Source organism: Mustela putorius, unplaced genomic scaffold, assembly GCF_011764305.1.
Source record: "Mustela putorius furo isolate JIRA1106 unplaced genomic scaffold, ASM1176430v1.1 tig00000174_pilon_pilon_pilon, whole genome shotgun sequence".
Classification (NCBI taxonomy): Eukaryota; Metazoa; Chordata; class Mammalia; order Carnivora; family Mustelidae; genus Mustela; species Mustela putorius.
Window position 1 is genome coordinate 10,442,672 of NW_025421304.1, and position 17,887 is coordinate 10,460,558.

At 39.8% G+C, this 17,887-nt stretch overlaps 2 long non-coding RNA genes across 2 annotated transcripts; one reads left to right on the top strand and one right to left on the bottom strand.

Moving 5' to 3' along the window:
* Positions 1-1,327: 1,327 nt before the first annotated feature.
* On the bottom strand, positions 1,328-10,012 carry LOC106004992. The gene is made up of 3 exons (XR_001178122.2): positions 9,881-10,012; positions 8,855-8,986; positions 1,328-2,228 (listed from the first exon to the last, which is right to left on the bottom strand). It is a non-coding gene; the product is annotated as an uncharacterized LOC106004992 (long non-coding RNA).
* Positions 10,013-16,094: 6,082 nt separating this feature from the next.
* Positions 16,095-17,574, top strand: LOC123391046. Its single transcript, XR_006605685.1, has 3 exons — positions 16,095-16,247; positions 16,508-16,603; positions 17,277-17,574. It is a non-coding gene; the product is annotated as an uncharacterized LOC123391046 (long non-coding RNA).
* The last annotated feature ends 313 nt before the right edge of the window (positions 17,575-17,887 follow it).

Below are 17,887 nucleotides of genomic sequence, written 5' to 3' on the forward strand. Positions count from 1 at the left end.
GGAATAGTCAACTGGAAAAGAGGTCTGTGCTAGAATATTCACTAGAAGACTTTTTTTAAACAAATGCAAAAAGTTGAAAACAACTTAAACACCGTTTAAAAGGTGATGTGTTGGGAAAAATTCTGTAAAGCCACAGAACAGATACCTAACAACCGTTAGAGGGAATAAGGTGGGTTTATATAAGGGAAAAAGTCCAGGGTAAATTCAGAAAGCAAATTGGAGTATATGGTCTTATTTTGGACAGCAGGGTCTCCCAACTGACCCTAACCTGAATTTGGATTTTGACTCTACACAACTAGTTTTCTGGTATTTGCTGAAGTTGAAATGTTTGACAGACTGTTTTGTAAATAATGGAAGGTCTCCTTTTGGAGACCCATGAAAGAGCTGGGAAGGGGAGGGAGTTTTCAAGCAAGGTTAGAGTTGCAGTTAAGGACAACAGCAAGACTTGTTTTTGTTTTTGTTTTTTAAAAGATTTTATTTAGGTGTTTCACAGAGAGAGTACAAACAATGGGAGCGGCAGAGGGAGAGGAAGAAGTAGGCTCCCCACTGAGCAGGGAGCCTGATGTGGGCTCCATCCCAGGACCCTGGGATCATGACATGAGCCGAAGGCAGATGCTTAACTGACTGAGCCACCCAGGCGCCCCTGGGGGATTTTTGTGCATCTCTATTGATACTTACTGAAGATTAGTGTGTGAGCTACACTCACTCAAAAATACACAAATTTATTGAACACAAACGCAAAAAAATGTGCACCTTGATGAATTTTCACAAAGTGAGCATACTCCTGTAACTGCCATTCAGACAAATTACCAGAAGAGACCCCAGAGCGCCCCTTGTGCCCCCGTCAACCACTTTTCTTTCCTCAGAGGACCGCTGTTCTGAATTCTAATATCAGAAAGGAGTTCAATCTGTGTCTGAAATTAACGTCTGTGAACCTAAGATACCTGTTCATTTTTGTAAGCCTTCTTTAATATTCCTCAATAAGATCTGTCATTTTTCTGCCTAAAAAGTTTCTGGAGTTTGGTTGTCATCGATGGTACTGTATATGGTATTGGACTTCTTCAATTTCTAACGAGTTGGAAATACAATGGATTTAAGAAATTTTTGGCCCTGTTTCTAAATTCACTTACGGATTGTAACATTTATCTGTAGATTCATTCAGATCTTCTAGGTCTAATACTGCCAGCTATGCGCTATGACAGTTTTTATTTCTTCCTTAGTGATCCTTGTGTGTTCTACTTCTCCCTTCCCTTTCTCCACACCACCTCCTCCCCCACTCCTTCTTTTTCTTCTTTCCCTTCTTCTTTCCCTTGATTTCTTACCCCTCCTCCCCCTCCTTATTCTTCTTTTTTTCAGAGAGAGAGCCTGCAGAAGGGCAAGTAGGAGAGGGGCAGAGGGAGAGCGAGAGAATCTTAAGCAGGCTTCATGCCCAGCAGAGAGCCCTATGTAAGTTTGAGCTCACAGCCTTGACAGCATGATTTCTGGAGCCAAAACCAAGAGTCAGGTGCCCTCCCGGCACCCCACTTTTCTTCTTTATAACTATTGCCCTGGCTAAGACCTCTAACACAGTGTTAAATAGAACTGGTGGTAATGGGCATCTCTCTTCCAATCTTGGTAGAATGCTTTTAACATTCATCATCAAGCATGATGTTCGCTGTAGAATTTTAAAATTTGAGATGAAATTCAGATAACGTAGAATTAACTCATTTCAAGAGAACAATTGAGGGCATTTAGTAATTCACAATATTTTGCAACCACCACTTCTATGTACTCCCCAAAACATTCCCATTACTACAAAATAAAATCCTGTCCCCATTAAGCAATTATCCCTCATTTCCCCCAAAACCCTTGTTTCTGGCAATTAGCGATCTCCTTTGTTTCTAAGGATTTGCCCATTCTAAGTATTTCACACACTAAATGAAATCATATAGTATATTATCTTTTTGTTTGACTTCGTTCTCCTAGCATGACATTTTCAAGATTCATCCACGTGGTAGCTTCTTTTTGGATTTTATTTCATTTTTTGTGGAGTCATAGTCCGTTGGGTGTACCTATCATGATTTGTTGATCCCGTCATCTGTTGGTGGACATTTGAGTCGTCTTCATCTGTTTGGCTATTGTGAGTCATGCTGATGTGAACATTCATGACAAGGATTTGTTTGAGCCTGTTTTGAATTCTTCTTCTTCTTCTTCTTCTTCTTCTTTTTTTTTTTTAAGATTCTACTTATCTATTTGAGAGATAGAGACAGTGAAAGAGAGCATGAGAGAGGAGAAGGTTAGAGGGAAGAACAGACTCCCGGTGGAGCTGGGAACCCGATGTGGACCTGGATCCCAGGATTCCGGGATCGTGACCTGTGCCAAAGTCAGTCACTTAACCGACTGAGCCAATCACGCGCCCCCTTGTTTTCAAGTCTTTGGGGGCATATACATAGGAGAGGAATCCCTGAGCCATACACTACTTCGGTGCTTAACCATCAAACTGGTGTGTGTGTGTGTGTGTTTGGGGAATCACCGACCTGCTTTCCACAACAGCTACACCATTTTACATCCCACCAGCAAAGTGTGAGGGGTCCAGTGTCTCCGTGTCCTTCCGTATGAACACTTGCTTTTCTCTACTTTTTTGATTATAGCCATTCTCTTGGATGTGAAGTGTGTTGTAGATTTTAAAAACACATTCTTTGTCAGATTAAGAAAGTTCCTTCCTGAAACAACATCCCTTTGTAATACTCTTTGGAAGTGTTTAGGTCCTGAAAAATAAAGACCAAGGAACGAACTGTCTCAAGTTGGAGTAAAGTAAGTGGACACGACAAGTAAAGGCAAGATGCGAATTCTGGGTTGGAACCTGAATCAGAAAAGGACACTAATTGCAAAACTAGCAAAACGTGAATAAGCTCTATAAATTAACCGTATTATATCAGTGTTAATTTCCTGATTTGCACTGTGGTTGTGTAACAGATAGTTAACTTAAGAGTATATGGCGCCTGGGTGGCTCAGTGGGTTGAGCTGCTGCCTTCAGCTCGGGTCATGATCTCAGGGTCCTGGGATAGAGTCCCACATCGGGCTCTCTGCTCAGCAGGGAGCCGGCTTCCTTCCTCTCTCTCTGCCTGCCTCTCTGCCTACTTGTGATCTCTCTCTGTCAAAAAAAAAAAAAAAAACTTAAAAAAAAAAGAGTATATGGGAACTCTCCTCACTATTTCTGCAACTTTTCTCTAAGTCTAAAATAATTCTTTTTAAGATGTGTTTAAAAAAAAAGTTCCCATCTATTCCTAGTTTTCTATGTGTTTACTGTGAATGGGATTGAATTTTAGCAATGCTTTCTCTATACCTATTGATGTTTTATGCAATTTTCTTCTTCATTTTACTGATATACTCAGTTACAATGATTGGTTTTTAAGTGTTAGAACTATATTCTGTTCCTGGAATAAACCCAATTTTGCTTTGATATATTACCCTTTTTGGTTTTCTGTTTGTTTGTTTTGTAATTTTTTTTCTACTTTTTTTTTCAAAGATTTTATTTATTTATTTGTCAGAGAGAGAGCGAGAGTACAGGCAGGGGGAGCAGCAGGCAGAGAGACGAGCGGGAATCCTGCTGAGCAGAGAGTCTGATGCAGGGCAGGGAGTCTGAGCAGGGAGTCTGATGCAGGGCTCCGTCCCAGGACCCTGGGATCATGACCTGAGCCAAAAGCAGATGCTTAACTGACTGAGCCACCCAGGTGTCGCTTTTTTTTCCAAGTTTTTATTTAAATTCCAGTTGGTCAACACACTGTGTAATATTAGTTTCAGCTGCAGAATCTAGTGATTCGTCACTTAAATAGAACAACTGGTCCTTAGGACAAGTGCCCTCCTAATCCCACCTAACCCATCCCCACCCCACCTCCCCTTGCTCTTCTTACAGTTGCTAAATTGTTCTTGTTATTTACTTTTTTAGGAACTTTTAATTTTTATTTTTTTGGTCCATCTATGTTTCTGAGAAAGATCAGTAGGTAACTTTCCTTTGTTGTTATGTCCTTATCATATTTTGGGACTAAGATTATTTGATCTTGTAATACAAGCTGGGAAATGTTTCTTTACCTATTTTATGAAAATTTATGATTGTGTTGTTTCTTCTTTAAATGCTTGGTATATTCATTGAGGAAACCACCTGGCCTAAAAGGTTCATTGTAAGAGGGTTTTTAACTACAGATTTGATTTCTTTGGGAATATGGATAAGATACTTTATATTTACCTTGTGTCAATTGTGGTAAATTGTGTTTTTCTAAAAATTTGTCTATTTAAATGTTTAAGTTCACTGCCTTATTGTTTATAATGTTCTACCATCTTTCTAATATGTGGGATCTGTAATAACGCTCCAGTTTGTTCCTGACTGGTATTGATATTTTGTGTCTTTCCTATTTTTTATTCTAAATTATCACTGATAGGAGGTTTATAAATGTAAATCTTTTGATGCTTTTTTTTTTTTTTTATTTGACAGAGAGACAGAGAGATCACAAGTAGGCAGAGAGTCAGGCATGGGTGGGGGGAGAAGCAGGCTCCCTGCTGAGCAGAGAGCCTGATGCAGGGCTCGAACCCAGGACCCTGAGATCGTGACCTGAGCCGAAGGCAGAGGCTCAATCCACTGAGCCACCCAGGCGCCCCTGATGCCCTTTATTGGATATTTGTTTTCAAGTTTCTTAATCTCTGTTGCTATCTTTATCATTGCCTCCTTCCTACTTTCTTTGCTTTTAATTTGCTATTTTCTAACTACTTGATCTGGAATATCTAGATAACTGATTTTGGCTATTAATTTTTTTCTAAAAAATTTGGGACTATACCGTTTTCTTTAAGCATGGCCTACACAGCAGCCCAGAAGTATTAATATGTTATTTTAATAATTTCCTTCAAAATACTTTCTTTAATTTTTATTGTAATTTCTTTTCTGATCCATGGGTTATTGCTTAAACTGCAAACTCTTGGGGACCTTTCTAGTTTTCTTTCTGTAATTCATATCTAGCTTATTTCCACTGTCATCAGAGCCACACATTCCATATGATTTTAATTCTCTGAAATTTGTTGAGACTCGCTTTATGGCCAAACATACAGTCACTTAGATTTTTTTTCCATGTATACTTGAAAAGAATGTATATCATGATTTGTTGAGTTCTATACATGGTCATGGGGTGAAATGCAGGAATCATGTTGTTTGAGTTGTTTATAGACCTATTGATTTTAGTCTGTTTATCAGTTATGGGAAAGTTGTCTTAACATCCCCTGCTATGATGTGAATATATTTCTCCTTTTAATTCTATGACTTTTACTTTACATTTTTAGAGGAGATGTTGTTAGGTGCTTACAGATTTAGAGTTGTTATATAGTGCTAGTGGATGGACCCTTTCATTATTCACTTTATTTCTGATAATGCGCCTGGTACTTTGTCTGATATTAGAATCACCTCTCCAGTTTCCTTTCGGTTAATGTTTCTTTTTGGTTGATGCTGTTTGTATCGTTTCTCTTTCTCTTATTCCCAACTTTTCTGTATCCTTATATTTAAGATCATCCCTTATAAGCAACATATAGTTTAAAAAATCCCAACTAATAATCTTTATCTTTAATTAGCATTGTCTATTTATACTTAATATAACTATTAATATATTGACATGTTTAATTGGCCATTTAATCTACACCTGACTGGCATAATGTTCATTTTTCTTTTTTTCTTCTCTGAATTAACAGGTTTTTTAAAAAGCACACCTTCCATTTCTGTTAGTTATACTTTCTTTTATTCATTAAGGAGATTACCCTACAGATTACCATATGCATTCTTGACTATGGGAATAATATATAAATTGGTACTTTATATTTCTGGATGGTGGTCCTTAGAACATTTAACCCCATTTACCTTGCTCCCTCTCGTTAGGCTATTTTATGTATTTTCTTCTGTATCTTGTGTATTTAGGGGCTCTGTTGTTAGGTGCATGCATGCTTATAACTGTTACATCTTCCCGATAGATCAAAGCTTTCATCATTATAAAATGCCTTTCTTTGTCTCTAGTAAAAATGTTTGTCTTTACTTTGTCTGATATTAGTATCGCCATTCTAGCAATCTCTTGCTAATTTTTACATGGTGTATCTTTTTCCATTCTTCTATTTTTAACCTATTGTATCTTTGAATCTAAAATGTGTCTCTTGTATACAGCACAGTGTTGGATCATTTAAAATCCTTTTTCCAATCTCTTCCTTTTGATTGAAGAGTTTAACCCACTTATATTTTGTGTAACTATTAATAAGGTAGGATTTATGCCTGCCATTTTACTATTTGTTTTCTACATATTTTATATCTATTTTGTTTTGCTATTTTGGGATTATTGTTTCCTTCTACACTAAATTGATATTTCATAGTGTATTAGCTTATTTCCCTTCTTCTTCTCTTTCTTCTTCTCCTCCTCCTCCCCCACCTTCTCAACTTCCTCCTCCTCCTTCTTCTTCTCCTCTCCTCCCCCTCCCCTCTCCCTTCTTCCTCTTGTTGTTGTTGTTGTTCTTCTTCTTCTCCTTCCCCTCCTCCTCCTCCCCCTCCCCCCTCCTTCCCTTCTTCCTCCTCCTTCTTCCTCTTTGTGGTTTCCCTGAGGATTACAATTAACATCTTAATTTAAGATGATCTAATTTGGATTAATACCAACTTCATCTCAATCTTATACCAAAACTTTGCTCCAATATAACTCCATCCCTTTGCCCTTCCATTGTGGTTTATAGTCATGCAAATTGCATCTTTGTACATTATAAGCCCATTAACAGAGTTTTATAATTATTGCTTTATATAGTTGTCTTTTGAAACAGAAGAGAGCAGAAGGGAATTACGAACAAAAATGCATTTACACTGTCTTCTATATTTATTTATGTAGTTACTTTCATGGGTACTCTTTATTTCTCTGCGTGTCTTCACATTATTGCCAAGTGTCCTTTCATTTCACTTAAGATTCTGGTTAGTATTTCTTATAGAGAAGGTCTATTGATGATTAATTTTCTGTGAATGTCTAACTATTTGAGTTATGGTTTTGCTAGATATAGGATTCTTGGTTGGTAATCTCCCCCTACCCCTGGCATATTGATTATGTCTTTAACTGCTTCCTGGCCTCATGGTTTCTGATGAGAAGTCAGCTGTTAATCTTATTGTAGCTCTCTATAGGATTCCTTTTAATCCCATCTGCTAGAAATGCATTTTTTGTTTTTGTTTGGCTGGAAATATTCTTTACTTTACTTTCATTTTGGAAGAGTATTTTCACTGAGAATAGAAGTTTAGGGTTGGGGTTATTTTGTTTGCACTCCATAAAGATTCCATTGACTTGTCCTCGAGACTTCCATAATTTTTGTTGAAAAACTACCAATCTTTTTGTTGTTCTTTTAAAAGTATGTGTCTTTTTTCCTCTGGTTGCTTTTAAAGAGTGTTCTTTGTCTTGAGTTTCAGCAGTTTTAGTATGGTGTAACTAGATGTGTATTTCTTTATATTTATTCTTGATGCTCAAAGAGCTTTTTTGATCTATGACTTGATCTTTTACCATTCAGCCATATTCTCTTCAAATAGAACTGTTTTTCCATTCTCTCTTGTTCTCTAATTCTGAAATTCTAATTCTATGTATGTTTAGCCTTCTTACCATATTCCATGTCACCTAGATTTTTTATTGAATGCCATATGTGTATAAAAAATGTAGAAATAATTTGAGGCTTTCATGATGTTACTTTCTTCCAGAGATAATTTGCTTTTGCCTCTGGCAACAGTTTGAGTAAGTGTGGGTCAACTTAGTCCAGTATGAGCCCGAGTTGGTTTCAAACCAAGTTTTAGTCTTTAGAAGGCTCAGACTATTTCCATTTCACCTTCATTCCTCAGGTGTAGCTCTCCTGTGATACTAATTGGAGCACTGAGGTCCTTATAACTTCTTAGTGAGGCCTGAACTTCAGCCTTGCTCTTCTTCATCATATGGGACTTTTGAGGACCCTGCTTAGTTTTAAGACTTCAGGACCAACACTTCTTATGAGTCAGCGAAGACCCACCACAAAGACCTCTGGGTCTCTCAGCCCTGTGGCAGTTATTAGGCCTATGGCTATTCCTCAAAGGGGAACTGGGCATAAGGCCAGGCTCACTTCAGTGCACTTCCCTTTTTCGCAGGGATTTTGGCTCTTTAAGCCCTGGCTATCTTCAAACAACAAAGATGTTTAAATAAACTGGTTTTTGAATAATTTTTTAATAATGTTACGGAAAGAATATATACTGTATAGCCTTCATCCAGTTTCCCCTGATGTTGATGTCTTACCTAACTTCGTTAGGTTTGTCAAAACCAGTAAGTTAACATTGATACAATATTATTAAGTAATCGACAGACTTTATTCAGATTTCACAAGGTTTTTCTGTTCCTATAATGCAGGTACCACATTTAGTTGCCAGGTCTGTACCATGGTCTATAACAGTTTGATCAATTTTTATTGTTTATTCTTCATAACCTTGATAGTTTTGAGGAGTACTGGTCAGGGATTTTGTAGACTGTTTCTCAATTTGGGCTTTTCTAATGTTTTCTCATAGATCAGATGGGATTATTGATTTGGGGGAAGAGTACCACAGATGAAAATTACCCTTCTCATTACAACATATCAAGGGGTACATATTATGAGCTGGATGCTTGTGTCTGCTGAAATTTGTAGGTGGGAGGTAAGTCCTCTGGGAAGTAACTACATTTAGATGAGGTTATCAGAATAGGGCCCTCATGATGGGATTAATGCCTGTTAAGATTCAGTAAGAGACAGCTTGCTTTCTCTCCCTCTCTTTGCCATGTGAATAAACAGTGGGAAAAGAAAGTGGTCATCTGTAAGCCAGGAAGAGGGCTCTCACCAGAAGTGGAATCTGCCATCACCTTGATCTTGGACATCCAGCCTCCAGAACTGTGAAAAATAAGTAGTTGTTGTTTAAGCCACACAAGGACGATGCATTCCAGTTGGCAGTGCTGGCAGTACAAGAATTCACCTAAGGCAGGACAAAGAAAATAGAAGTTCGTTAAATATACTGCAAGGGAGCAGCAGGCAGGATAGCAAAGGAGAGACGGTCTGCCATGAGGTGGTAGTGAGGGGCTATAGTTATAGGGTAGAAAGAAGAAGTACAGGAATATATGGAATTTCCCCTTTTTTGGCGACTGTGCTTAGTTGTAAGTAGCCCACTGGTCAGTTAGGGCCTGTGGCCATTTCAAGGTGAGTTACTTAATGAGCCTGGTTGCATTCAGCTTGGTGAACTCCGTGGGCCTTTGTGCCTTGCTTGAGTTTCCGTCGCTCAAGATTGTTGCCTAAAAGCAGCCTCTATATTCCCACCTGGCAAACCAGCAATGACAAATCTTTGGCATTTAGGCAGAAGTCTCACCTTCAGTAGCTTTTTCCTGCTGAATGAGGGTGTAGAGAAGTCGTCCCTACCTATGGGCAGCATTGGTCAGTGGAAATTCATATGTAGGAAGTATAAAAGATGGGACAGCCAGATCCAAGGTGGACATGTACAGATTTCCCTGAGTAGAGAGAATCATCTGAGCAGAGAACTTACGGCAGTAATGGAATCTTGGCACCAAGTGGAGAATCATCAGGAAAGACAACAAAATAAAATTCTTATCATTATGAGAAAGAGAAGCCTGAATAAAAGGCCTTTAATCGGGATGCCTGGGTGGCTCAGTTGGTTGGACGACTGCCTTTGGCTCAGGTCATGATCCCGAAGTCCCATGATCGAGTCCCGCATGGGGCTCCCAGCGCCACAGGGAGTCTGCTTCTCTCTCTGACCTTTTCCTCACTCAGCTCTCTCTCACTGTCTCTCTCTCAAATAAATGAATAAAATCTTTAAAAAAAAAAAAAAAGATCTTTGATAGTTGAGATTTTTACTCACCTGGTAAGGCTGCTGGGAACTCTGTAAACGAGGTACCTGGCCAACATTTTCAAAGGGCTTCATTGGCTTCATAAAGTCAGCCTTATTTCCTTGAAGCTGTCTGGTGATAATCTGAGTCTATGCTTGTCTCCAGTCAAAGCCTTGGTAAAATAAACAATGTTTCTAATGGTGTCCTGTTGCGAGGAGAACAGATTCTCATTGAACTTATGTAAATAATTACAATTTCCATGGAAGAAAGAATATTCCTTAACAGTTTCTGAATTTCAGAGGGTTCAGGTATGGAGAAAAGTTAAACATTTCAGTTTGTTCACAAAGGAATACTTTATCACATTTCTGTAAGTCATAGATAGTTTAAGAGAAAACTTTCTCAATCTGTAAGAACAAATATTAGGCACAACAGGGTTTTAAATAAGAGTCATAAAAACTATAATTCCCTTCCTCAATTCATCCAATCCCATATCACTAATTCTACTTGTTTGGATGCAGCCTTTTCTGTTAGTCCTGGAAGTTCTTACCCCTATTAGTTTTATGATTTCAAAGATATCAAAAACCTGTATTTGCCAAAAACTGTTTTCACGAATCTCCTTAAAGACAAAACTCATTCGGCAAGAGCATCAGAACAATAACTAAAAATAACAAAAGACTCGAAAAAAGGGAGATGTTTAGAGATCTGATATGAGAGTTCATTATAATGTAGTTTACAAGGAAATCCAGTTATTTCTATGACACATAACTTCAATAACCAGATTATCAAGTCATGACCTCATAAGCAAGACATATTAAAACTTCAGGAACTTCATATATATATTTTTGAACAGTTATAGCATTTACCCATACAATACAGCCTAAGGCTTATCACTATTTGTTTGAGAATGCTTCCTAAGAAACTTAACATTCAAATAAACAAACCTAATTAGTTAAAAAAAAAAAAAAACTTCATTTACAATTGAAATATCTCAGAGAAGTTTCTTAGAATCCTCAGAAAGTTTTAAAGCATAGGCCTAAATAGGATTACAGATCATTATAAATTTTGAGACGTTTTAAGTAATCAGAGACCTGATAAAGACAAACAGAAACTTTGGTTATCTGGATGGATTAAAAAATAGAAAAAAAAAACCTTTTGTTTACACTTTTTTGTTTTTTAAAGACTTTATTTTTTTATTTGAGAGAGAGCATGAGTTAGGTGGGGGAGGAGGCAGAGGGAAAGGGAGAAGCAGACTTCCTACTGAGCAGGGGCTCCATCCCAGGATGCTGAGATCATGACCCGAGCTACAGGCAGAGGCTTAACTGCTTAACACTTAATGGACTGAGCCACCCAAGCACCCCCTGTTTACACTTTCTTATCAGGAACAGACCAACAATCCAAGAAAACTTTGTCCTTTTTAACAGAGAGTTAAGCAGAATTTCAACCTAACACCAGCATACTTTTAAAATTCACTCCTTTCAAATTTCAGTCCTAACTACACATTAAGTTTTTTTCTAAAGCTTTTCCTTCACAAACCTTCTACAACTTTCTTTCGCATTCAGATTTTGTCCTAAGGCTTTTCTCTCTAAATAATCAGTCTTGTTTTAGGACAAAATTGCTTTCTTTTAGATCAACAAAAATGTATCCTCATTTCTTATACCTTTCTTACCCATTTCCTACTTTATTAGTACATAGAGTTGCTTTCCTTATTTCCATTGGTCTTAATTACACTTAGCAGAATTTTAAGTAATAAAGCAGTAATAAGTAATAATAATAATAAGTAATTATTATTAAATTATTATTAATAAATTATTATTATTAAATTATTAAAGCAGTAATAAGTAATTGTGAGCTGTCTATTACAGCAGGATTCTTTAGATGACAAATTTATGAATACATTCCATAATTTTTGGAAATATGCATTTTTCATAGGACAATCTTTTTTTTACAAGATTTTATTTATTTTGTTTTATTTTTATATTTTATTTATTTATTTGACAGAAAGAGGTCACAAGTAGGCAGAGAGAGAGGGGGAAGCAGGCTCCCCACTGAGCAGAGAGCTCGATGCGGGGCTCGATCCCAGGACCCTGAGATCATGACCTGAGCCAAAGGCAGAGGCTTAACCTACTAAGCCACCCAGGTGCCCCAAGATTTTGTTTATTTCAGAGAGAGATTATGAGCAAGTGTGGGGAAGGGCAAGAGGGGGTGGGAGAGAGAGAGTCTCAAGCAGACTCATGCTGAGCACAGAGCCCAGCTTGAGACTCAGTCTCTTAGATCATGACCTGAGGCAAAATCATGAGTCAGACACTCAACCAACTGAGCCACCTAGGTGCCCCCATAGTACAATCTTTTAATAAGACACAAAGCATGTTTTCCAACAGACCCAAGTATCTTTACTTTCTCTACAATAAGAAGTTAAAAAGCAGATAAACCTTATGTTTAGTAATTAATGTTTCAGTATTTTATCTTATTTGGAAAAGACTTAGATATCTAACGAATTCAACCTAATTTATCATTTGGCTTAGCAAAACTTTAAAGTTTCAGGTTACCATAGATTTTGAAAGTGATCTTAAAATTATCCATTAGAATTTTATGAGACAGACAAAATTAACCATCATTTTAGGCCATCTTTTGCTGACAAATTGCAACAGAAATAACTTGAGCTTTTTAGTTTTTAGAAAACCTTGATAGAATAAAAGTTTTCTATTTAATGTGGATATCTCTAAAAATACGTCTATTTTAATTACATTAACAAGCTTAAAATAGCTTTAATACCAAATATGTTATATCTGGGTCTACTAAATGTCAATCAGTTTGTTCCCCACAGTTAATTTTGGGTGCCTGTGGGAAAATCTAAAGTGAGTGGTTTAAGTCCAGGGGAGCCCCTGGGCCTTCAGGAGTAGGAAAAGATTATAGGTTAGAGTAAAATGTGGGTCATCTAGGGTGTCCACAGGGTCAGAAGGGCCATGAAACTGAACAAAGTACACTCTACAGTTTTTGTGGAGGTCAGGATTTTGTGGACAATGCCATGAAGGCTTGCATATATGGGACCTCCCACCCATTGGAGGAGTTCTGAAAAAGAAGTCAACCTTTATTATAGTGTTATAGAAAGAGTTCCATGGAGGGGCCATACCTCTTGATCTGGGAGTTTGTACTGAGGTCAGGAAACATAACATAAAAACATGAGACTTGGGGCGCCTGGGTGGCTCAGTGGGTTAAGCCGCTGCCTTCAGCTCAGGTCATGATCTCAGGGTCCTGGGATCAAGTCCCGCATCGGGCTCTCTGCTCAGCGGGGAGCCTGCTTCTCTCTCTCTCTCTCTGCCTGCCTCTCCAACTACTTGTGATTTCTCTCTTTCAGACAGATAAATAAAATCTTTAAAAAAAAATGAGACTTTTTCTTCAGGTTTTGGGGGTCAAATTTGTTCCAGTTTTTAAGAATATAGCCCAAGAGTGAGTCCAAAGGAATAGAGGAGATTTGACCCATAGTGGGAAAGACCCAAAGGGGTATCCCACTAAAGGGAAGGGAGCTCTGTCTAATGGTCGGGATTTCAGTCATGAAGTCCCACTGACCTGAGAAAGGACTGGACCTTTTTGAGGCAACTGACCCTACTGAGGTGTCCCACTAAGGAGAGGGTTGTGACAGATGACAATAGCAATCCCTGCTGTGGTGTCCCTTGAAACAGGGAGGCGGGACACCAGGTGGCCAAACCAGGTCAGGAAAAGGAGGGGGAAGACTCACTGCTCAGATGTGGAGGAACGCATTTTGCTCCTAGATCAAGATGGTGGCTGGACAAGTGAGAACAAAGGGAGGGAAGGTAAGAGAAGCAAGGCAGATAGGAGTCAGCCAGCATTAGGAAAGGGTTCCAGCCGAGTCTGTAGCATGTGTAGATTCCATCCAGTTGCGCTGAGGCTGCCAACTGGGCTGCACATTGGGAATGGAGGCCTCAGAAGAGAGGGAGTGGGAGACGAGAAGAAAGAGGTCCTTTGCCCTCAGAGGCAAAGACAGTTCAACCTGTTTGTCTTCAGACCTTCAGAGCCCACCAGGGAGCTGCCGTGGCCAGAGACCTTCAATTGTCTGAGGAGTACTAGTGTTAGACCACTGAAGGACCCAAAAGAGAAAGGAAGGGGAGGGAAAGATCCCTCAGAAGGGCAGGAGGGGAAATCCCTCACCCTTTCTGGCAAAGGCTGTCAAACAGGTTCCCCCTGGGACTTTGGATCCTGCCAGAGGAGAACCTCAGCCGGAGGACATTAGTTCCCCATGGGGTTCTAGAGTTGGTCTACTGAAGGGAAAGTCCCAAGAAATTCCTGGAGAATCCAGGGAGAGTCCTGGACCACCAGAGATTCCCCATAAGGGCCACTAAATGTGGTGCATTCCAATTGGATGGAGGTTGATGGCATGGGGAGGGAGGGGGGGAAAGAATTCAACCAAAGCAGAATGAAGGAGAAGGGATTTTACTAAATAACTGCAAAGGAGCAGCAGGCAGGATAGCAAAGCAGAGACTGTCTTCCACAAGGTGGTGGTGAGGGGCTATGGTTATAGGGTAGAGTGAGGAAGTATGGTAAGGTATAGAATTTCCCCCTTTTCTTTTTTTGACTCTGCCTGATTGTAAGCAGTCCATTGGTCAGTTAGGGACTATGACCATTTCAAGGTGGGTCACTTACTGAGACTGCTTGCATTCAGCTTGGTGGTCTCTGTGGGCCCTTGTACCTTGCTCAAGTTTCTGTTGCTTAAGCCTGTTGCTAAAATCAGCTTCTACACACAGTCTGTGGTATTTTGTTATAGCAATCCAAACAGACTAAGGCAGTACATGATGTCAACATGACTTACATTAGTGATGTTAATTTTGATCACTTAAAGTAGTGTCTGTCAGAGTTCTCCACTGTAAATTTACCTTTTTTTCCCCTCACTATATTTGTTGGAAGCGAGTCTCTAAAACCAGCCCACACTCATGGAGAATTAAGCTCCATCCACGACTGGGGTGGGGGGGGGTGAGGAGAATGAGTATCTATTTACCTAATTGGAAATTTTTCTGTATGGAAGATTTGTCCCTGAAACAAGTTTTTACTTTTGCTTTATCATAGACCTTTGTGTCTACTTTTTCTCAGTGCAAGCTAGTTTGTTGTGGCTGGAAACAGAAGTCTGCTGTATTTTTTTTTTAAATACCCATGTTCAGAAAAATTATTAACAGTGATTTTCTCTGGCATCTGTGGCAAATGGGATTATATAGGGTTATGTGTATTTGGGGAGTTTCACTTTCTACAGTCCTATACTATGTGCATGTTTTCTAGTAAGCCTGTATTTTATTTTACAACCATAAAAACAATGATGCTTTACCCATTTTGTAAAAATAACAGAGCAAAACAGGGACTTTCATCCTTGCTCCAGTGATCTGTGACTATGTCTCTCAGTGAAGGAAAAAACTTATGTGGCTTCCAAAATACATCTTTTCCTGTGATCTGCACAGGGAACTGCACTCTTGGGTCAGTATGCTTGTTGCATAAAACCCAAGGGTCTGGAGTTCAAATTGTGCACTTGCCCCACACAGGCTGAGTGACTTAGACCAATACTCATCTCTCTATGTCTCTATGTCTCTATTTTCTTGTGAGGAAAAGGAAGCAATCATTAGATCTAACTCTAGGGCTATTGTGAGGAATACATGAGATAGTGAATGTGTAACACTTTGAATAGTGCCTCACTCAAAAAGTGCTGAATTCATGTTAACTGTGACTGTTGTTACAGAGGTGAGTCTGCCTGGAGCTTAGTCATTCTGGACCCTTCTCTTTACTGTATTTCCCTTTAGAATCCTGGTTATTGTCATGACTCTTTCAGATCTAATTTTCTCTATAATTTTGGTTTCTAAGCAATAGAGCAATGTTCCATATTGGCTAAGCATTATAAACTATGTAAGTAAAATAATGGAGTCAGGAACAGGTCCAGGCCCAGGGGCTTGCCTTTCACTCTTTGTTCTGTAACAGTGGAGACTTTTCTTTTCTAAATCAAATAAACAAACCAGCTGGCACTCTTCGGGCCCCAGGATCTCTCAGAGGCTGGAATCAGGTCTGACCCCACAAAGAGCCTGGAGCTGAGCCCAGTACCTGGAGGGTGTCAGGCTGTGGTGACTGAGGATGCTGACGCATCTGAAGTCAGCAGGTGCTGGAACAGATGACGCCCCACGTGGCATTAGCAAAAGGCATCAGGGGACCAACGGAATACCACATTTGTTGTGGAAAAGCACTGAACACCCTCTGCAACGTGATTAGCTGATTAGTTCACAGGGAGCTTGTTTCGTTCCTATTACGGAGACGAATCATGGGTTGTTTGGATGTGTTAGACATTCCAGCTCTGATAAAGACATCAGTGACCGTGAATAAATGAGATGTGTTTGCATTTCCAAGGAGTGGGTCAGAATTTTATAATTTTCTATTTTTCTCAGCAGCATCTCATTACCATGAAGCATCTTTTTGCCTGGATTGTAGGCCCAGGGTTTTAGGCAAACAAACACGTTTTCAGGCTGCAAAATGAAAGGAAAACTGAATGTGGACTGGAAGTCGAGAAGCCCGGGTTTCTCTTTCCTCTGCTTGTGATGACTATAGACAAATCTGTTGTGTTCTAGGCATTGTACTGAGTTTTATATCCGTGACCTCTTTTCCTCCACCTCCAGATGCAAGGCCACCCTTATTTTGTACCAGTCCTCAGCCTGGCTGCTCAGCGACTAGATGAAGACTTGACATTTACCCAACCGCTGACCCTCCTAAAGGTATGGATTTGCTTTTCCTTTTACAACGTTACAGAAAGTCAAGGTAGTCCCTTAAATATGAAGCTTTTAAGCCAAAAGTTTGTTTGTTGACCGTGTTTGCTGGCCCACAATATGGCCCCTGCTTGAATTTCCCCTCCCCCTCCCCTCCTCTCATCCCCTCCTGCAGGCTTCTATGGTGGTTGAGCAGTTTTTACTCACAGCCCTGTTGACACCAAATACATGGTGTCTTGCCCAACACTGCTTCTCCAGCTGTGTGTCCTACAATTCAATTCAGCTCCAACACTGCTTGGAGTCAGTGTCGGATCCAATGAATTGAGGGCTCAGCCCCTCCAGACTGCCCCCACTTCAGATGTCAGTTGCAAGTACTCAGGTACTTTTGACCAACTGGCTACGAATTCAGGGGGTTCCCACCGCCCCCTTCTCAGGTTTGATAATTCACTAGAACAACTCATGGAACTCAGGAGAGCCCTTTACTCATGGTTATCCGTTTGTCATAAAGGATTCCTCTCAGAAATAGCCAGTTGGAAGAGATGCACAGGGCAAGGTACGGGGTGGGGTCCATGGTTAGCTAGGATGTAAGGGGAAGCTCCTTAAATAAGAGAGCAGAAAGCTGTCAGCACAAGGGAAAAGGGAAAGGGAAAAAAAGAGGGAAGTAATGTGCTTTGTTTTACAGAACCAACAGTTCCAGCCAAGGAGATACTCAACGAGGTGTTTCACCTGATGGCCCCTTACATGGTCCTCTGGAGCTGAGGACCTGTGCAGAAGCCCTCCTGACCTGACCTGAACTCATTGTTAGCTCATTGTAACACTAAGACTTCCTTTTATGGGTGGAGTTTTCTGCTATTTTTTGAACATACAATGTACACACTAGCATGTTGATATGCTAGGTGTGTGCAATTGAACCAAAAGTGCCCATGTAAGCTCCCTGCACCCACCCCCAATACACTAAATAAAAGTTTCCTGTACTAACCCCACGGGAGAACAGTGCGTTGAGAGATTTCTTCCTGTCTCCTTACTTGTAACGAGTAACCAAAAGTTCTCTACTTTTAACACTTCCTTGGATGGGGTCCATTTGATGCACTCCAAGTGGCAAACCCTTGATTTCAGGGCAGCACCACCCTCCCAGCACCTCCCTGTGTTCACCAACTTGGCAGCTCTCCAAAACCCATGATTTCCTTTACATGGAAGGTCCATTACACAGGCATGATTGGTTAAATCCTTGCCCTCTGCTGATCTCCAACCCATCCCCCTTCCCCAAAGTCTATGTTTGGTGATAATATTCCA